This window comes from Amblyomma americanum, chromosome 1 (genome assembly GCF_052857255.1).
Source record: "Amblyomma americanum isolate KBUSLIRL-KWMA chromosome 1, ASM5285725v1, whole genome shotgun sequence".
In the NCBI taxonomy this organism is placed as follows: Eukaryota; Metazoa; Arthropoda; class Arachnida; order Ixodida; family Ixodidae; genus Amblyomma; species Amblyomma americanum.
In genome coordinates this window covers 441,103,622-441,109,635 of record NC_135497.1, presented here as the reverse complement: position 1 = coordinate 441,109,635, position 6,014 = coordinate 441,103,622, and positions in this window count along the sequence as shown.

The window sequence follows — 6,014 nt, the reverse complement described above, 5'->3', positions numbered from 1 at the left end:
CCAGGTTTTACGGCCGCAATCTTACTTTTCTCAGCTAATTTTAGTGACTTTGATCCAGATAAAATCTCCGTAAAAGCACAGTCGCAACCAAAAAAGATTAGCACTGCGGCGTGTACACCAATAACAATCGTTGCTGGGCTAGTGGGTGCAGAGTTCTATGTAAAAACGTTAGCGAAAAATAAGACATTCACAAGAAATGTGGACAAGACAACGCGCTCTTGTCTTGTTAAGAGAGTTATCTTGTCCACCTTTCTTGTGAATGTCTTATTTTGCGTTAACATTTGTACATAGAACTGCGACGTGTCATCAGAGCAGCCGGTAGCAACGCTCGAAACTTCGGTTATGAAGAGGCCGATAACAAAAGTGCCAGGAGTGTTCGCGAAGCACGGCGCTGCGCCAGCCGCACGATGCGTTTTCTGTCGCTCCGGTGACGTCATTGTGCTAATTTTTCTCTGGCGGATGTACCTACAGGATTGTTGCAGGCAATGAAATAACGGCAGCTGTTACAATCCCCGGCAAGTTTTCAAGATTTCGAAATTTCCGAATAATTTTTGCATCTCTTAGTGCGCCAGCCTTCCTATTGAAGAAAATTGTGTTTTTAAACAGTTTTCTCAAGGAACAAATTTAAGGCACGGTTCTTTTAAATAAGCTACCCTCTTCTGGCGCTGATCTCGTGGTGTAAAAACTACCAGTCTGCTGCACAAATTGTGCGTCGCGTAGAAAAGAAATTGAGTAAAGAAATGAGACTCGAACGTGAGATGATCCACGGAAGGCATTCACAACGTGTCTCTGACCTGTCTGAAATTGCGTAGGTTACAGAGGACATTGCTTGGCGCTTGTGTGTCAGAAATATTTATGCAGGAGGAAATATTAACATTTGCCTAACGTACCGTTCTCGATGGGACGGTTGATGGGACAGCACTGCTTGATTGTGCACTGCAAAAAATTAGCAAAAATAGAAAGCGGTTAGCCTAGACCGCGTGCGAGAAGCATGCAACGAAAGTACCAGTGCGGTTGTGGCACGTTTATGCGGTATCCCTTTCCTGATGGATACAAATTAAATTTCCAATAGAGGTCTTGCGTAAACGGCAGTCTTCATTCCACTTACGAACTCACAGATGAGTTCAACCCAATTCGTCTAAAGATAAAAGTCACGGCCAGGGCAAGGCGCGTATCCGGCTGCAAATGCAGAAAACATGCCGCGTGAGCGGCGCACTCGATGTCAGTGCAGTAAACCTTTCTTTACGGCCCGCTTCGAGCTGTCTCAAAATGCACCCATTGCTTAACCAATGCTGCTGCGCAAAAATTTCACGCTGCCCCAATTTTCAAGACATGCCGTGAACGATTACGAGATAACGTCGATACGGTGATCAGCATTGATCCACATCATGCCATCGACTTGCCGATAACGCGTTCGATCAATATATGCTCCTTTTGTTGGATTATATACTGCCTTCAATATATGAGATCGGCGACAGAATTGCCGTTGGTGGCCACTTTGCGCCAAACTGTCTATTTTACGACCTCGTCTGGTGATGAAAATTTGAAGTTGACTTCCTACCTACATTCATGCTGCTTGCAACTTTTATTGTGATACATTTACAAGCCTTTGCTTTAGTAATTGCCTGCGCAATAGGAAGCAAGCATAAGCATGACCCAGCAACCGCGCTGGCTCAGTAGTTATGGTGCCCGGCTGCTGACCCGGAATACGCGGAGTTGATCAATAAATGCTCCTTGGTTAGATTAATTACTGCCTTCAATATATGAGATCGGCGACAAATTGCCATTTGTGGCCACTTTGCGCCAAACTGGCTATTTTACGACCTCGTCTGGTGAAAATTGCAGGTTGACTCCTAGCTGCATTCATGCTGCTTGCACGAAGACGATGAAGCGGCTCTAGAACATAACGCCGTGCTTTCGCTTCTTCTGTTTATTTCCTGTTTTACGACATTATAATGAAACCGCTGTTTCTTTTTTGGTGGCGGTGTTAGAAATTACGCCCAGAGGAAAGTCTTGACCGACCGAATGACGGAAGCAGCCAGGCCCCCGTGATGTACTCGGCCACTAGTGATGACTCTGGCTGACGACGGCTTCATCAGAGTTGTAAGCAAGAAGGCCAAACGGAGACTGCGCAAAGTTGAGGACTCGTCGTCGTCGAGTACGTCCACGATTACTACGAGCGAGGATCATCTGCACATACTGTCCTATTTCTGCCAGAGACTCCCACTGACAATCTCAACCACATGAATAGGCAAGCCACGTCTGCGTTCCTGGAGGCTCGCGTCCCGGGAGCAATTAAAGATGTGAAGGTGAATAGTTTTAGGAATGTCGTCGCCATTGATGTCACTGAACGAAACGCGCTTGAGAGTTTGAGCAACATCAGAACGCTCGGCGGTATCAGCGTTCGTTCCCATGTCCTCCTAGGCAGTGGTACTACGGCGGGCATAATTTACGACATCGACGTAGTCATCCGCGACAATAATCTGCCCATTTTGATTCAACTAGCTACTGACGGTGTAGCCATTCTGCAAGCTCATCGCCTTGGGCGGAAAAAGTGCATCAAGTTGACCTTCCAAGGGGACTGCATTCCAACGTACGTGAAGGTTGGGCACTTTCGGCATGCAGTTAGGCCTTTTGTCTCGAAGCCTCTCCAGTGCAGGAAATGCATGAAGATAGGACACGTGAGTAGTGTGTGCAATATACCCATAGTGTGCCCACGGTGTACTATGCCACACAGCGGCGATTCTTGCCGGGCAACAGTCCTTAGGTGGGCCAATTGCCGCGGCCCTCATGACGCTGCCTCAAATATTGTCTTTAGTAAAATGAGCTTTTGGGCAAGTTGGTTACTTTGCTTCCGCATAACTGCAGCGTAAAAAATTACGAGCACAAAAAAGGGGAGAAACACATACGACACGGACATGTCCGTGTCGTATGTGTTTCTCCCCTTTTTTGTGCTCGTAATTTTTTACGCTGCAGTTATGTGGAATCACATATTGTCCTCGCCTGAAAAGGGAAAGGGCGATACTAAAACAAATGACAAGAGACAATTCCACACAGAGAGAAGCTGCCGCAAAGGTTCGACGACGTCGCCGCCCTCGTCACAGACTTTCTCAAAGACTAGCGAGCATTGGAAAGTATCGTCCAAGAATTTACTTGTCCTACCCCTCCGCATACTACATTAAGGATTGGGAGCAACATGACTGCCGAGGCACAGACGGTTGTCACAGACGAGCCTTGGCCATCTCTGCCTGAGCTACACACACCCACAGTGACCAAGAAGGTATTGCGTACTCAAAGCACCGAGCCCATTGCTAATCAAGCACAAGTCACAACTCTGGTTCAAGACAAGAACCACCAAGTGACTTGGTCATCGCTCCCGAAGCGCCCAGCAGCCACCCCAGCACCGCGAACCCAATGTGTTGAGCCTACTGCTGGTCAGGTAGTAGGTCAGAAACCAGACCAGGTCGCAGACGAGCAAGTGATTGCAATGCTAAAGCCAATCGTGAATGCCATGCGTGTGCTTCTTTCCAGCATGCACATACCAGCTGCACAGAGTGCACTGCAGTTGCTGCATTTGTTGAATCCAGTGCTTGCAGCTGTCCAATAGCTGGCACAACTCATCCTCCAGCCTCATCCTTCCGGAAGTTCGATGCTTTTGTTGTCATCAACATTATCAGCCTCAACGGCAAGCAGCCTTTCTTGACACTGAAACGTCGGCGCTGCCTTCTGATGGAGGGCCGTCGATCTGTTCCACTCAGGTCGCAGCAGTCGGCAGCCCTGAATGTGTGCAGGCTACAGCTGCGGCGGCCTGTGACTTAGTGCTTGTGCCATTGCCTGTCGAGCTTTATACCATGCTGCTAGCAACTTTTGTTGTGGCACATTTACTAGCCTTTGTTTTAGTAATTGCATATATAATAGGAAGCAAGCATAAACATGACCCAGCCACCGCTGTGGCTCAGTAGTTATAGTGCCCGGCTGCTGACCCGAAAGACGCGAAGTTGACTTTTTTCTCAATCTTATAGACGGAATATGGTTGGTGATGAATAAAAGTATGCTTGTCGTCTTGGAGATTCGATATTGCCAATCAGGTTACTCGAGGACACTTCTGGAGAGATTAACTTTTAATAATTAATAAAACCAGGAAAGGTACAAGCAAGGAGAAAAGGTATTTACCTTTGAATGACTCCTAGTTTTGCCCGACGAAACCAGCCCTCAGTCCAGCTGAAACAGCTGGTTCTAAATCTTATGTACCCTCCCTCGGCGGAGACAGTAACCAATTAGGTAACTCCACATGCAACCACAGAATAAATCATTGGGGAAAAGAAAACATCACCAATCAATGATTCATAAAAAAATCAATGATCAGGGAAAAAGATATCGACAAGCACTGTGCAAACACTGTACAAAAATTTGTACAAAACTGTGGAAGGGAACACGCGCTAAATGTAAGGAAAGCAACTCTCGCACAAAGCGCCTCACTCGCGTGTCCCTCTTATGTGTATAGGAGGCTGATCCGTGCTAATGAGTGGTCATCCTTTATGTTTGCAGCTAGTGTAGCAGTGTCTTGTTGACCACGCCCAAAGCTGTCAACGAGCGCCGCCATAGACAAACTACTTACTCTTTGAGCAGCGGCACCGCAGACATTGGACAAATGCCACGCGACGCGGATTAATTAAGGCGGAAACAGATGTTCGAAAGTGAGCGCGATTCACTGTGGCACTCTGTTGCGATAGCCATAGCAAACTCCGATCGCAGCTCGTCGCCTCCATCCAACCCGCTAGATGTTAACGACAGACCGCTCGCGGCCTCTCGTAGAAACGGCAGCCAGTGCGAGCGCGGAGAGCGGCAGCGTCATGATGATGTCACCTTCGCGAACAATAACATGGTGGTAGCATGTTTACCAGTGTCTGCTGACCAGAAAAGCCGTGCTATCTCTGTACAACGCGTTTGTGCCAATTTCCACCATGAATGGCGTTAAACAATCCAGCATCAACGAAAATGAAATCTTGATATCGCTGGTGCGAAGGCATCCTCCAATTTGGGACCAAAGAAGCTTTTTATACAAGGATATCGACCGGCAATTTGTCAACTGGACGGCTGCCGCCAAGGAGAGGAACCTCGAGGGAACCGCTGGTAAGTGCCACAGGAAAAAAAATGCATTGAATGCACCAACAATCCTTTTGTCGGTTTCTGCGTTTCTTCAACAATTTTGCCTACACTGTCTATCTATCGTTGGGGCCAGCCGCCTGCGCAGCCTAGTGTGAAGCGCGCACTGTGCCGCAGTAGGTGTTGCGCGCCTTCAGCGGTTTTCGCGTGTGCTATGCGCGAGCGACTGCCTCGCGTGAAGCGCGCATACCTCGAGCGAGCTGCGCGCGTGCCCAGCATGTCTGTGACAGCGGTTGTCTCAAGCTTTCTCAGGAGGCGCACAGGGGCTAATGGCCTACAAGAGCAAAAAGCTATTTCATGGGGAAGTTGGTAGTTTACCTTTAAAAGCGGCAAAAACAAGGGGACATGAAAAAGCACAGTGTCCTGTCTCTTTCATGCCCCTGTTTTATCGGCGCTTAAAGCCTCGCCATAATGAACGGAAAGAATGACTGAATTTGTGATGCACATGACAGGAGATATATTAGCGACTGTACTGTTCCTCATATCGATCCTCCAAGCGGGTAATCTACTAACATCGTCACTTTTTCTCAAAAACACGTAGCTTTTAACACGTTTTGGCGGGCTAGTTGGTTAAGCATCTTGAACAAACAGCGCGAACAAAGACGAGCACAAAAGACAAGAAGGCGCCGCGCCGTGTCGTTCGCCTTCTTGTCTTTTGTGCTCGTCTTTGTTCGCGCTGTTTGTTCAAGACGTAGCTTTTGTTAAAGCATGATTCTTTACAACGCACCTGCTGCTCGCCCATGCTTGCTAACAAGCGTTGTGTCAATTTGCAGCGTGTTGTAGTGTGCAAATGCAGTAAAACAGCAGTTGTTAGTCAAGAAAAAATTTAGAATCCATGTTTTATTTCA